The sequence below is a fragment of the Rhinolophus sinicus genome, chromosome 1, assembly GCF_057876585.1.
Source record: "Rhinolophus sinicus isolate RSI-liver-muscle chromosome 1, RSI-T2T, whole genome shotgun sequence".
NCBI lineage: Eukaryota > Metazoa > Chordata > Mammalia > Chiroptera > Rhinolophidae > Rhinolophus > Rhinolophus sinicus.
Window position 1 is genome coordinate 27,138,031 of NC_142501.1, and position 13,600 is coordinate 27,151,630.

The following is a 13,600-nucleotide window of genomic DNA, read 5'->3' on the forward strand; positions in this document are numbered from 1 at the left end:
ACTGAGTGGGTCTGACCTACTTCACTGTGCCCATCTTGGACTATCCTCAGACTACCTTGAGTAGTGCTTCTAGTCTGGACACCTAGCTCACTGTGATTACCATTTTGATATTTAAAATAACTTTTTCTATGTGACTCTTGCCATGTTATTTCATATAAATTTACACATCAGTCTTTCTGCCATTTTCTAATATCACAGTGATACAGTGATGATACATTTGATGGAAATATAGTTTGTTGCTGTGGCCTGAGTTATATTTTCAAAAATACTTTTTCACAGCCTATTTTTCTTGAGGCCAGTCCAAATTTCCTTCTACTGTGCCTGTGATGGTAAATATCAAGCATGTTAATCTGAATTGCTCTTATGACACTCATAGAACAAGATACGATATAATTCAACAATTTGGTTCAATTGCCACTCACAGGTAATCTTGAACTTTCAGGGATACCTCCAAGGCATGATTATGAAATTGCTGTGTATAACACATGGGAGTTCATCATGTTCTTCTTGTCTTTGGACTCCTGTCAATGCCTATAACCTAAGTATTGCTTGAAAAGGCCTCCAGGTAATTAACTAGGTAAAGATGTAAAAAGGAAGATAATTTGTTTTTAAACATTGTTATTCATTAAACAAATAATTACTGTACACCTACTATTGGCCAAACCTTTAACAAGGCACTAGGAATTCAACAATTAATTAACAAGGTGTAAGTGATTCGCAATCTAAGAGATTTTACAACTTAATAGCAGAGACAATTTCAAAACTAGCTAAATCTAGTGTGATAAGTGCCTTGACAGGAGCAAGGCAAGATGGAAGAGGAGCATATAAGACTGGTGCCTCCCACAGACCTGAGCAGCAGGGACGGCTACCTCCTTGAATGTGTGATATAGCTCATGTGAAAGACAGGAAAGTGTTTGCAATTGAAATATATGTCTCTTGTTGGAATGAGCAGTAGGTCCCAAATGAAGGTAAAAAAATGTTCCAGAACTTAGAAGTAAGAAAAAGCCTGTCAAGTACAAGGGTTCAGAGTGGCCAGAGCAGGTAGAATGCAGAGTGAGAGAGCAGGACATGGTGAAGCTTGAGGCAGGAAGCAAACTGAGGTGCCAAATCATGAGGCCATTTTTTATTTATTTTGTCCAAATGGCAACTGTGATCCAACAAAGTGTTTTAGATGTGGGAGTGAGAGAAACAGTTCTTTGACTGGGAATTGGATTCAAGAACGTTCCAAGACTGGTTTTATTCCAATTAACTAACTAAAACAATAAGAAGATTCAGGATAAACTTGATTATTTACATTTATCAATCTATCCAGAAACTCCTTAGCATGTAACATTTCCATTTTTCCTTGCTGAGAGAATGTTTGGTAAGTTATTTCAGATAGCTTATTAAGTTCAGTAATGGATTTATACATGGAGACAATGTTTACCAGAAAAAGAAAATTAGAAGGAAAAATAAGGAAAGCAAAATTTATTAAGCCTTTATTACATGACAGACACTGTGCCAAGTACTTTCAAGTGTATTTTGCCTACAAATTTACCTTGGGAAAAGGGAGGTAATGAGGAATGCATTGGATTAAATGGTAACCAACTCTGACCCACGTGTTTTCAAATATGGGTCAAAGTCCCTAACTGGAGTCATAAAATCCCAGGAAACACAGCACTGATGTCCTTTTTTAAGAAGTGTTGCCCTGAACTGTTACTGAACTGCTGTCTTGTCAATACAGGAATTTCTTTACTCCTTTGATCCCTTAAATTGGGGTTTCTCAATCTTAGTATTATTGACATTTTGGGCTGGATAATTCTTTGTTGTGGGGACTGTCCTGTGCATTGTATTATAGGATGTTTAGCAGAATCCCTAACCTCTATTTGCTAGATGCTAGTAGCACTCTCCTCCCCTACCTATAACTACAAAAAGTGTCTCCAGACATTGCCAAATATCCCTTGGGTTTGCAAAATTATCCCCAGTTGGGAACCACCAGAGCAATGCTTCTTAAATTGTGATGTAAGAATATCTGAGACTAAGATATTAGTGTTGTTGACAAAGGTTGCATTAATCCTTGGGGAAATAAAGAAACCTGACAACATATTAGGTTCTTCATTCTAAATTTACAGTCTTCCTACATGTTTAGTATCAAATGTCCTTTCTTTTATAGAGTAATGGTAAAAATAAATGGTTTTACTCTTCAATTTCTTGCTTGGAAAAATAAAAAATCAGCCATCTTTTATCAATTTTCTAATTTTTATTTTATCGATCTGTGAAATACAAAATATCAAGTAACCTCTCTTAGAGGTTATTTAATGTCTGCCTAGACATTAGATAATTTAATGTCTGCCTCATCATAGAGAAAATCTAATGTCTGCCTCATCAAAAGAGAATGTTCTTACAGCATCTGGGAAGAAACTACCTGGGCTTATTCTGACTAAGTAAAAAATAACAGTTTGCCTTAGAATTCCACTCTATCCCCTTCTGAAGAACCTCCTGCTGTCACTTGTAAATTCATTCTGATAATATTGATGAAAGTGCTAAATATACTGGGGTACGTACATTTTATATAAAGTGATGAATAGTAAAGAAATACTTCAAGGCAAAAAGAAAAGTCTCTCTAATAGTAGATTTTCAGGCACAGGTGATTGTGGAGATATTAGGGTCAGGGAGTCTACCTTAAATTATGTTAATTTAACTGTTAAGATTAGTCCTATAAAGTGATATAATTTCCACAGAAATTAAAAATCAGTACCCCTTAATAATGAGGAAGGAAAATGAATAAAGCTTATGTTTTTCATGGTACTTAAAACTAAATTGTTTGCAAGTTACTAGGGCTCTTTTAATAGTTTCCAATGTAGATTTGAAACAAAATTCATAGGCATGATACTCTTTTAAGATGCTAACATGTTCCAAGTCATTATAGAAGATGGGAATAATGTGATCTATCTCTGTGAAGCAAGGACCGTGACTGGATTTCCAACTCCTGTGAGTGAATCTATCCCCCAAGGTCTATGCTATTCCAGGATTTTTGACAAAACACAGAAATACTGTTTCTGGCTGGTCTGTAGAATCACGTTTCTATATTCCTGAGTCTTCTGTTTGGTTACTTACCCGTCCCTTCCTATTTCTTCCATGAACAAATGTGTGCTTGTTTCTTACATTGCCAACTTGAAAAGTTGTTATGCGTATGCTCACAAGGGAATATCTGATTCAGAGAGAACAGACATTATGTTAGCCTTGGAGTGATTTCATAAGTCTAGTCTGAACAGCCTTCAAAGTTATAGTGACTACTTGGGCAGTAGTGAAAGTATGCTGTCTTTGACTGTGAGGAAGGAATGTATGTCCTAAGAATTTAGTAAAGTCCTGAATGTGACCATCAGAAGCCCAGGTACATGTCTTTAGAACACTGAAGAATTACTTGCTGCTCTTTCACATCCTTAAAGTGAGGGCTGTCACCAGCTTTTATGCCGTCTTTGTGTGAAGAGAAAGGAACCTCTCTTCCAGGTGGATGCAGACAGGCACCAAAGCATAGTTCTTGTTCAGCAGAGCTTATGATGGGTTTCTGGCCCTCAAGTCAATTAATTTACCTAACAGTAAATTATTTGATTATTCTATAACTGATATTATGAATGTTCTATTGACACTAATTTTAATTTTTATATATTCTGTAATTAAAATTTTGATGAACTCTTTCAATGAAATTTCTATAATTCACTGTTTTCTAATTTGATATTTTGTGTTTCTAATTCAGTGTTTTCTAAATCCAAGTGGATTTAGTCCACTTGGATTTAGAAAACTTTCTTGACTAAAGTTTTGATGTCAAGTTCCATTTATGTGTGCTGTAATATATGATTTTTTAAAAGTACATTTCCATGAGAACTGTAAAGTTTTTTTTTTCTTTCTGTGGTACAAATTTCAAAGTGAATATTGGTGTAGTAGTAATGTAAACTTCATTTCATGGATCAGCATTGGACATTACTATCCAGAGCCACTTGAAGCTAGAATAATGTCTAGTATTATTTAGTTTGTATTAACTGACATCAATCTGGGTGGCGTAAAATCTTCCTACTCAAATTGTGGTTCTCTAGACCAGCAGGATCAGCTACTTGTTAGAAATTCACCATCTCAGACCCTATCCCTGATCTATTGAATCAGAATCTGCATTTTACCAAGATTCTAAGGTGATTTGTGTGCACAGAAAAAAATACTATATTTTTAATTAAGCCATTTAGTCTATCCTCCTGGTTTGCCACTGCTTACCAAAACTACTTCAAATTTCTAGACCTTGTTTTCTTTATAAAACAAGAATTTAGAGCAAGATAATCTTTAAATTCCCTGTAAGTTCTAAAACTCATTGTCAAATTTGTAGCAATTTTACATATATATATTTCAAGAGGGCAAATATACCTTTAAATGTTTTGTTCTTTAAAATTTAAGAAGTAATTTAAGACATAATTTGATCTTGTTTGAAAAGAATGAAAGTTTGAAATAATTTGAAATTATTTACATATGAAATACTTCACCAAACACTTAATGCAATTCAACTATTTTATATTATTGAACCTCTTCTTACCTTAATATGTATGCTTGCCATGCTTTTCTTTCTTCAGACCTGTATGCTTTAAATTAGTCATAGATCTCCTGTCTTTTAATGATATGAGACATGTCCATATATTATGACTGGATAATGTCCAAACAAAAAGGGCATTAGGCGCACTGCATGAGAAAAACTCTAAGCTTTGGATGTAGTTTAGTGTGTTGGAACACTTCAAATTATTATTAATATTTTATCTCCAATGTTTGTTCTATAGAATATATATATATATATATATATATATATATATATATATATATATATATATTTTTTTTTTTTTTTTTTTTTTGCTTTAGAGAAGAAACTGATATTTCTATTGGAATAAATTTTTTCAGCAAGTATGTATTGTGCTCTGTCTTCTCTAAGGACAGACACTAATTGTTCACAAGAGTTTTCCAGGGATGATCACACTATTTGAAACATAATGTCTGTAAATATGCAATAAGTTTGTGTTAATTGAAATATTAAATAAATGGAAACTTTTGTTACTTTAAAACTATTTCTAGGGATGGTAGATCACCTCAGCCATGGAGACTTAGCCATGCCCTTCTGTATTCTACCTTTTCTATCCTTTTCCACTAAGCTAAGCCTTGGAATTATAAAGAAGTATGTTCATGTGTTTTAAGACACTCCTTAGATAAAATGTTAACAACTTATATTAGAACTAGCCCTTTTATTACTTTCACTGATATGTGGTATATAAACCGAAAACAACAAAAGAATAAGAGAAACAAATGAGAAATAAAAATTCATAGACACAGACAATAGTTTAGTGGTTACCAGAGGGTAAGAAGGGAGGGGAGTGGTAGATGAGGGTAAAAGGGATAAAATATATGGTGATAGAAGGAGAACTGACTCTGGGTGGTGAACACACAATGTGATATATAGGTAATGTATTACAGAATTGTACACCTGAAACCTATGTAACTTTACTAACAATTGTTACCCCAATAAATTTTAATTAAAATAAATAAAAAAACAAAAAAATAAAACCAGCCTCCTTTATTACAAACCTAGAACCTAGAAGTGCCAGAATTTCTTCTCTCTCTTTCATGAGGTGAAGAGGAATCCTAAAAAATTATAGTATGATGTACATGCTTCAAGACTTTTTCACTTCTTGTTTTCTCTTCACAGAATGTTCTCCTCCCATAAATCTTTAAGGCTCACACCTTCATCAGTTTCAAGTCTTTTTCAAATGTCAACTATTCAGTTCAGCATGGAGAACCTGTCCCCCACCCCACAGGCCACCTGCCTGGTGTACAAAGAGGTCATGATGTTGACTGCGGACCCACCCACTGGCATCAAGTTCCTTCCCAATGAGGGGAACATCAATGAGGTTCCCAAAGAGGGGGATCTCACTGATCTGCAGGTCACCACTGAGGGCCCTGAGGGGGCCCCAGATGCCAGAGGCCAGTTGGGCATGGAACTCCTGCTGGGAAAAGACTTTCCTGCGTCCCCACCCAAGATGTACTTGCTGACCAAGATCTTCCATCCAGATGTGGGCGCCAGTGGTGAGATTGGTGCCAACGTGCTTGAGTGGAACTGGACAGCTGAGCTGGGCATCTGGCACATGTTGCTGACCAGCAGGTGCTGATCCAGACTAACCCCCAGTCTGTCCTCAAAGAGGAGGTGAGTCACCTGCTCTTGGAGAACTGCTGGGAGTCTCCTGCCCTGGCCTGCCTGAACAGACACATTCACTGGGGCCAGTGTGGCTGTGGTCTCCTCCACCCACCCCGGGGCACCTGGGTGCCAGGGAGGAGCTGAGGGCACCATGGCCAAGAAGCATGCTGGCCAGTGCGGTAAGAAGCTGGGGGCCAAGAAAGTGACAGACAGGAGTGTTTGGAGGGATTATAAAACATGGAAGGTTTTAAAAGAAGATAGTGTTGGGGATACATTAGCAAAAGAAAAGAAAAGATTATTTTTAGACCAGGGCATCTTCTTTTGGGTGGAAGGGATCAGCAAGGCAAGCGCTTTATCATGCAGATTGCTTCTTCCTATGGGGAATGGAGAGGGTCTGCATGACAGATAACCTCATTGTTGTTCAGCAAGTCCCAGACTGGTTGGTTAAGATGATTTTTCGGCAAGAGGTTAAAACTGCAATTAAATCAGGATTAAATCTAGGTTTGGTATCATGGATATTTTAGCACACGTGCATTTTGGGTCTGTGGTTTCTTTTTAACAGCTCTTTCATTTACAAACTTATTAACATTGGTCATGTTGAAACCTCTTGGAAACTACTTTTCTTACCTGCAAAACGAGGAAAATAGTACCAATCTTGCAGAGTTTTTATGAGGATTAAATGTCTTAGTGATGAAGTGCTTAGGACAATCCTTGGCATTTAGTAAAAACTCAGTTTGGGATATATAAGGTGAAGTAAGAGATTGGACATAAGCAAAGTAAAACTCTTTGACCTGGCCTCATGTTTACTTTAGAATATGGCTATTATACAATATATAATCTCTATGATTCCTTCTTTGTTTATACATCTTATCTCTAAGGTTAGATTGATATTCCAAGACAGGGACAGAATCAATTGTCTAGGAAAGCAGTAGCCATTTGCCTGATTCCAGGGCAGTGATTTGCATTGTTCCAGGAAGGAGGAAGGAGAATCAGTTGCTTGCTATGCTCTGCCCAACTGGCCTGGAATTGTGCAAATTAGTACAACAATATTTGACTAATTTAGTCCAACACAAACAGGGAAATTTCTTCCTGACCAACTCTATCCACCAGGATTTAAAAAAGAAAAACAAAAAAACGACCCAAATGTAACTGACCTCTTATAAAACCAGGCATTTTCCTTTATAAACTAAAGATTGTATAAATAAGAAAGCACTTATGCAGGATTAGAAAATATTCTAGAGTCAACAACCACTAAAATCTTTGTTGAAAGCCTTTTAAAGATCTGAATAGTGTGTGTTTCCTTTTCTCCATTGACTTGTGGTACTTTCAAAGTATTACAGAGAAGTAAAGAGAGGAGTTGCCAATCTATTATGCCATAACAAACAAAGAGAAAAAAATGGAATACATTTTATTGCAAAATATTTGTTATTCTAGATAACTTTGACCAAGAATAATGTGCTCTTTTTTAAAACCATGGCCTACTCTTGAAAAAAATAACACAACTATACAAATTAATGCCTTATAGAGCAGAACTTTTGGTAGCCCAGCCAGGCAGGTCACTAAGTACTACCTGTGAGTTCTTTTACTTTCTCAAAGTTTTATTTTCTTTCATCAATAAAATTGAGAACATCACATGTGATTTCACTTCACATCTCTCACAAACTTTCAAATATATTTCAATTCATTTTTCCTCAACTCCTTTCTTTTTATGTCAGGAGATGAAGTGTCCCTCCTGCATTTAAGGTCAATTCTTTCTCCACCTGCATTTTAGATCTCATTCTGTCCATGTCTTTGAAATCTTACTTTAAAAAAAATTGGCCTATGGCTGAAACAAGCTAATATTTTGAATCAACTAGTTTTTTTCCTCATCATATCTATAAGAATACCCAGTCTTGATAATACCTTTGCAATATGCAATCAAGCAAAAAAAATGTTAGACTATGCTTTGACCATAAAAGTAGATGAAAGTACTTCCTGTTTCAATATTTAAATCAAATCACATTCACTTTACTCTATATTACAATACCTAGGACTATTGATTTTTGCCTATATGATGAATATTATCAAAATTAAACCTGAGGCTGGTGGCACTGAGCAGGAGGGGCTGACCTTGCTTGGAGCCAGTGTAACTGATGGAGGTCAAAATTCTAAATAAGCAAAAGGTGTCCCTTTGAAGTAGTAGAGAACTGGTATTCTGTGCTTTATGTGAATCTCATTGACAATAGCTTTAGAATTACACAAATTTTCTTTAGAACTGGCTTTCATCTTTCAAGTCCCAATTTATAATAACAAAGTCTGAACTCAACAAAATTCTGTAACAAAAGCAAAAGCTTTTTTTTTTTTTTTTTTTTTTTTAAAGTTTGCCCCACATCAGACCTAGTAGACTTCTTTCAATTTCTCGAATAGTAAGGTCTTTCTCACTACAAGGCTTTTACCATGCTATGATCTACAACTAAGATGCTTTTATTCCTCATTCCCTAGAAAATCTCTACACTTGACCGAAGGTGTAATATAATATATTGTTACACTAAATCTGCAAGCGAGGGTAATTCCCCTACCCCATCACTACTATTTCTTTTTATCACACATGGCACAACCTATGATTTCTCCTTTATATTGCACTGAATTTGAAATTGATGATTCAATATTTGTCTTTCCTATTTAAATGTGACTTTAATGAGGGCAGACACTAAAAAACTGTGTTTTCTTTTTTACTATACTTTCAGTGCCTAGAATTGGATAGCATAATGATAGTTGCTCAATAAATATTTTTCAATAAATGAATTTTGTTACAGTAGAACTGACCAAATATCACTCATTCAAATAACAATTGTAAATCAATTAACTTTTAAAAACAATTTTGACTTTTTTGATGAGAATAGGTTTTAGAGAACCAAATATGGAAGCAGGGAGACCACTAAGGAGTCTATGGAAGAGGTACACTGAGAGATGATGGTGGCTTTGAACTGGGGTGGGAGCTAGGGAGATGGAGTAGAAAGGAGATATTTGGAATATGTTATGAAAGTGAAATAACCTGGACTTGCTGTGAAGAATGAAAGAAAGTGAGGAATGAAGAATGATTCTTTATTTTTGCTAGTGCTACTGGATGAATACTTAAAGTCAATTTCTGAGATCGGGTGTGATGAACAGAGAATTAAGAGTTCTCCTTTACACATGTTGTGTATAACATATAAACACTTTTTTCAGATATCATATAGAAATGTTAGGTAGGCAATTGGATAAATTGAACTACAGAGGAAGGTTGGGAGCTAAAGATACAAATTTGCAAAATTTGTGTCTCACTGGTATATAGTTGATATTCGTATCAAATATTGGCCAAGAGGAGCCAGGTTCTTTTAGGTTATTAAACTAATAGCTACAGTTATATTTATCTTAAAGCTACATAAAGTGAGTTTTTATATACTTCCAGAGTAAGCAAATTCTCTGGAAATTTTTCTTAGAGATTTTTCATATGTGATCATGTGGGACTTAAAAAAATCCAACCTCATAATTTTTCCTTGAGTTTTAATATATTTTGATAATATATCTAGATTTAAAATATAAATCCATTATTTTAGGCCAATATTTTCTCTTATTAGGAAAAAAAGCAGTTTTGGGCAGAGACTATTAGGACTTAAGAACACTAATATCTGTAAATATCAGAGGACTAAAGACTATGCTTTGACCATAAGAATTTGTACCTCTGTTATTCTTTTCAGATTTCATTAAATTAAAAAAATATTGTGGAGTGTGAGATATGTACCAGAACTGACCAAAATGCTTGAAGTACAAAGATGAATACAATATAATCCCAGCTTGAAAATATGAGCCACTGTGTTCTTTGCTGTCAGAGTTATATAACTTTCTTGTATTATTGTTAAAATTCCAATTATATAACTGAAGTACAGATCTCTAAGCACAGAGTTACCTTAATAAATGTTGTTTTAATCAAATTGAATTACACATGGAATAAAATATACTAAAATTTTCCTTGCATACATATTCCCCAGCCCAAGCCAACAAATTATAAACCCTTGGATGAATTACATCTAGAAGTGGCCAATCCTTTCCTAAATATTTAAATGAATAACATGAGGTATTTAGGTCAAAAGTTCATTCTGCTGGGTCTTTTGATGTGCCTACAAAACTGTCAATCCACACTACAGTTTTACTAGTATGTTCCAGAAGTAACCTCAAGAAGAAAATAATCCTGTGAGATTATGTTTGGAATGAGCAGTTCAATATAAATTTTGTCAAAATGATATAGTAAATTTAGGCAAATAAACATATAGAAGTTATCATAATTAGTTAACTTGGCAACAATTTTAGGATTAATTTATCCTGAAAGATCCAAAATGAGTTATTTTTATATGTAGATAAAGATGTGAACTCCTTTTAGCATTAATATTTTGACAGTGAAGAATGCTGGTGCATCAGAAAAGTACAACAAAAAAAGTGTATATTTGAACAAATTAAAAGTATTTTGTGAACTAGATGTGCCACGAAGACTCACATTGCCTGGTATTTCCTACTGTTATTCTTAGAGCTCATTAACTCCAGTTGGTTCTTTCTGTATAGTGTTGTGAACTGCAAAACCATCTTTATCAGAGTAAAACCAGGACTTCTAATCACAATTCATTGGATGAAGAATGACTGAACATTACAAAAGTGACATAATAAAGATTCTCCATTTTTTTTGAAATTTATTTTTATTAGATTGTTCTTATCTGGGAGTAAGAACTTGAGAAGGCCAAAGAAATGATCCCAGAAGAGCCAAGAAAAATCTCTATATTTAGTATACTACCGTTATAACAATTCTACCTTTACATATATAGAATAGCTTTTTCTTTAAATCTGAAAATATGAAAACCTGTATGAGTCAAACCAACACAATTTAAAAGAATTATTGGTCCTCCTTGCAATAGATTATTGAGGCCACATGTATGTAGAAGTGGACTGTGTGATAAGCAAGATTTTCCCAGCTAACTCAGCAGTGAAGGAATTTATTGAAAAGTTATTAAGGATCCTTTTTTTGCTCTTTCTTTGTTTCTTGTTGTTGTTTTTGCTCACAGTGAAGGCCACCAATCATAAGAATTCTTTACCAGTTGTGTAGTCTTCAGTTCACAAACTGAGGAATCTGTTTCATTGACAGTTCTACTTGAATGGGGGGAGGGGTGGTTACATTAGCCTCCTGTTAAATATAACTACTTCATTGTGGTACATGGTGGGGCTTCATAAGATCATTGTGGTTCCATTTATATTCTTGCCCCCACTGTGCATCAGTAAATCTATTATTTCTTGAGGATTTGTATGTGTTATATCAGAGACATGGACATGGAGTTCCTGAATGGCCAGATACAAGTTTCCAATTCAGTGGAATTCTAATTGTATTAATGAAAATATATTTCTTTCCTGGGTTCTAAAACATTTAAATCAGAAGGGCTCAAATTCCCAAGATTGGAAAATAAGCATTTTACAACTGCTGCCAAATCCATGCCTTGGTTCCCGGAGTCATGTATTTCCATTTCTAAAAGAAATAGGAACAAGCTCTGGGGTATAACTCATTCTTAAGCCTCCTTGCAACAATCCCCCAAATTGTCTTGTTCTAAATGCGTAATCATCTTAGAATACATTTGTTAAGGCTCATAAAATAGTGTGGATCTTTACCTCAGGCCGTTTGGTGGATTTTTTATGTACTTTGATAATTATCCAATATGTGTGTTTCACTTCCAAGAAATAAGTTAGAGGACTTCATTCCTAGACTACCTTGAAGCCAGGGAGCAGGTAAATGATAGAGGTTCAACCAATTACATGCATTTTTATGACATTTGGAATCAGAAATAAGTGAAGTGAGGAGGCAGGGTGAGGAGGAAAGTGTGAATGTGAGTGGCAGCTTCTAGTTCGTTGAGGATATGATAAGCAGAACCCTTTTTGCTTCTAGTCTAATGTGTTTATTCCATAGATCAAGAAGTCAAAGGTGGGGATTATGATCATTGCTAGTTATATCAATTATAATCACACAATTGGGAACTGGATAAATAACCAAGAGATGGATCCGGACTCTGTTAGATCTACTGTGAAGCCAACTTGCTTCAAAACTCCAGTTGTTCTTGATAGTCATAATCCTCCACTCTCAGATATTATTAGCATGGTAGTATACAAAATTTCATAAAATATTTTTATATTTTTCTTTCCCAGATATCATGTGCTTTAGTACACTGGTTGCATTATCTTTGGGCAAGCCAGGAGTAAGATTAGGTATAGGTTATCAACCCTAACTCAGGTGGAAACCAGTGATAATTATGTAAATATTTATAGATAAAAATTCAGTTGTCTGTATCACACACTGGTGGAAAAGATAACTAAATAATCTCCTGTTCACCATTTAAATGAAGCACCCGCTGAGAGCGAGAATTTGAGGACCACACTTCCATTGCTATTGTATACTAGTACTGGGCTGACTGCTTCTAAGAGTACTAGAAAAATTGAAGAAAAGGAATGACAAGCTCATAACTCTAAGTCAGCTATTCTCATTAATTCTTCTGTAGCAGAGTTAATTCCTAGATTCTTGATGGGTGTAATGAGTTACTTTCTCTCCTATGTATTCATAATGATACTATGTACACGCACCATCCTTGAAAGTATTGAAAAAATAGTCATGTAAATCATTCTCTGTGGGACTTAATTCTCTCATATTACCCAGTTGACAAAGGCTGCCCTAAAGTCTTGGCTCAAGTTATGCACTGAAGATGGATGTCACCAAGATGGCAACATAGGAAACTCCTGAAATTCCCTCCTCCCATGGACATACCAAGAATACAGCTGCACATGGATCAGTTTTCTCTGAGAGAAATCCAGAAACTACTTGAGTAACTCCTACACATAACGCAGAGGATTATCAACATGGATGAATGTGATGATTAATATGACAGGTTAAACATTTTTGATTCAATGCTTATAGAAAAACATGAATTTGTATACACAATAATTAATATGATTTATCTATTCATTAAGGATATTTTTACACCTTATTAAGACAGTAAATTCAATAAATATAGATATTGTTCTATATTACCAACATAGCAATGTTATACAACATTGTCAAATTGATAATATAATATAGACATTGTTTATTTAATATACTATATTTCTATAATTGCCTCCTAACTTGTCTCCTTGTTTCTAACTTTGCCTTCATACTCTTTTGTCCATACAGAAAATGATCTAAAACTAAAACTAAAATGTAAGCCAGATCACATACTTACTCTGCTGTAAACCCTATAATGGCTTCCTATTTCCCACAGAGGAAAAGCCAATATCCTTACAATGACCTGCAGGTATTACATGATTTCACCTTGTTGCTTCTCTGTGCCTTCATTTACTCTGCTCCAGGCATTTTCA

The 13,600-nt window shown here is 34.8% G+C and overlaps 1 pseudogene across 1 annotated transcript in view; it reads left to right on the forward strand.

Annotated features, from left to right (window-relative positions):
* The window catches only part of LOC109435566 (ubiquitin-conjugating enzyme E2 S-like), a 62,958-nt pseudogene extending 49,677 nt beyond the window's left edge, over nt 1-13,281 (forward strand). The window contains exon 2 of the transcript XR_016021121.1: nt 5,714-13,281. The product of XR_016021121.1 is annotated as a ubiquitin-conjugating enzyme E2 S-like (transcript). The remainder of the gene's footprint in view (nt 1-5,713) is intronic.
* The last annotated feature ends 319 nt before the right edge of the window (nt 13,282-13,600 follow it).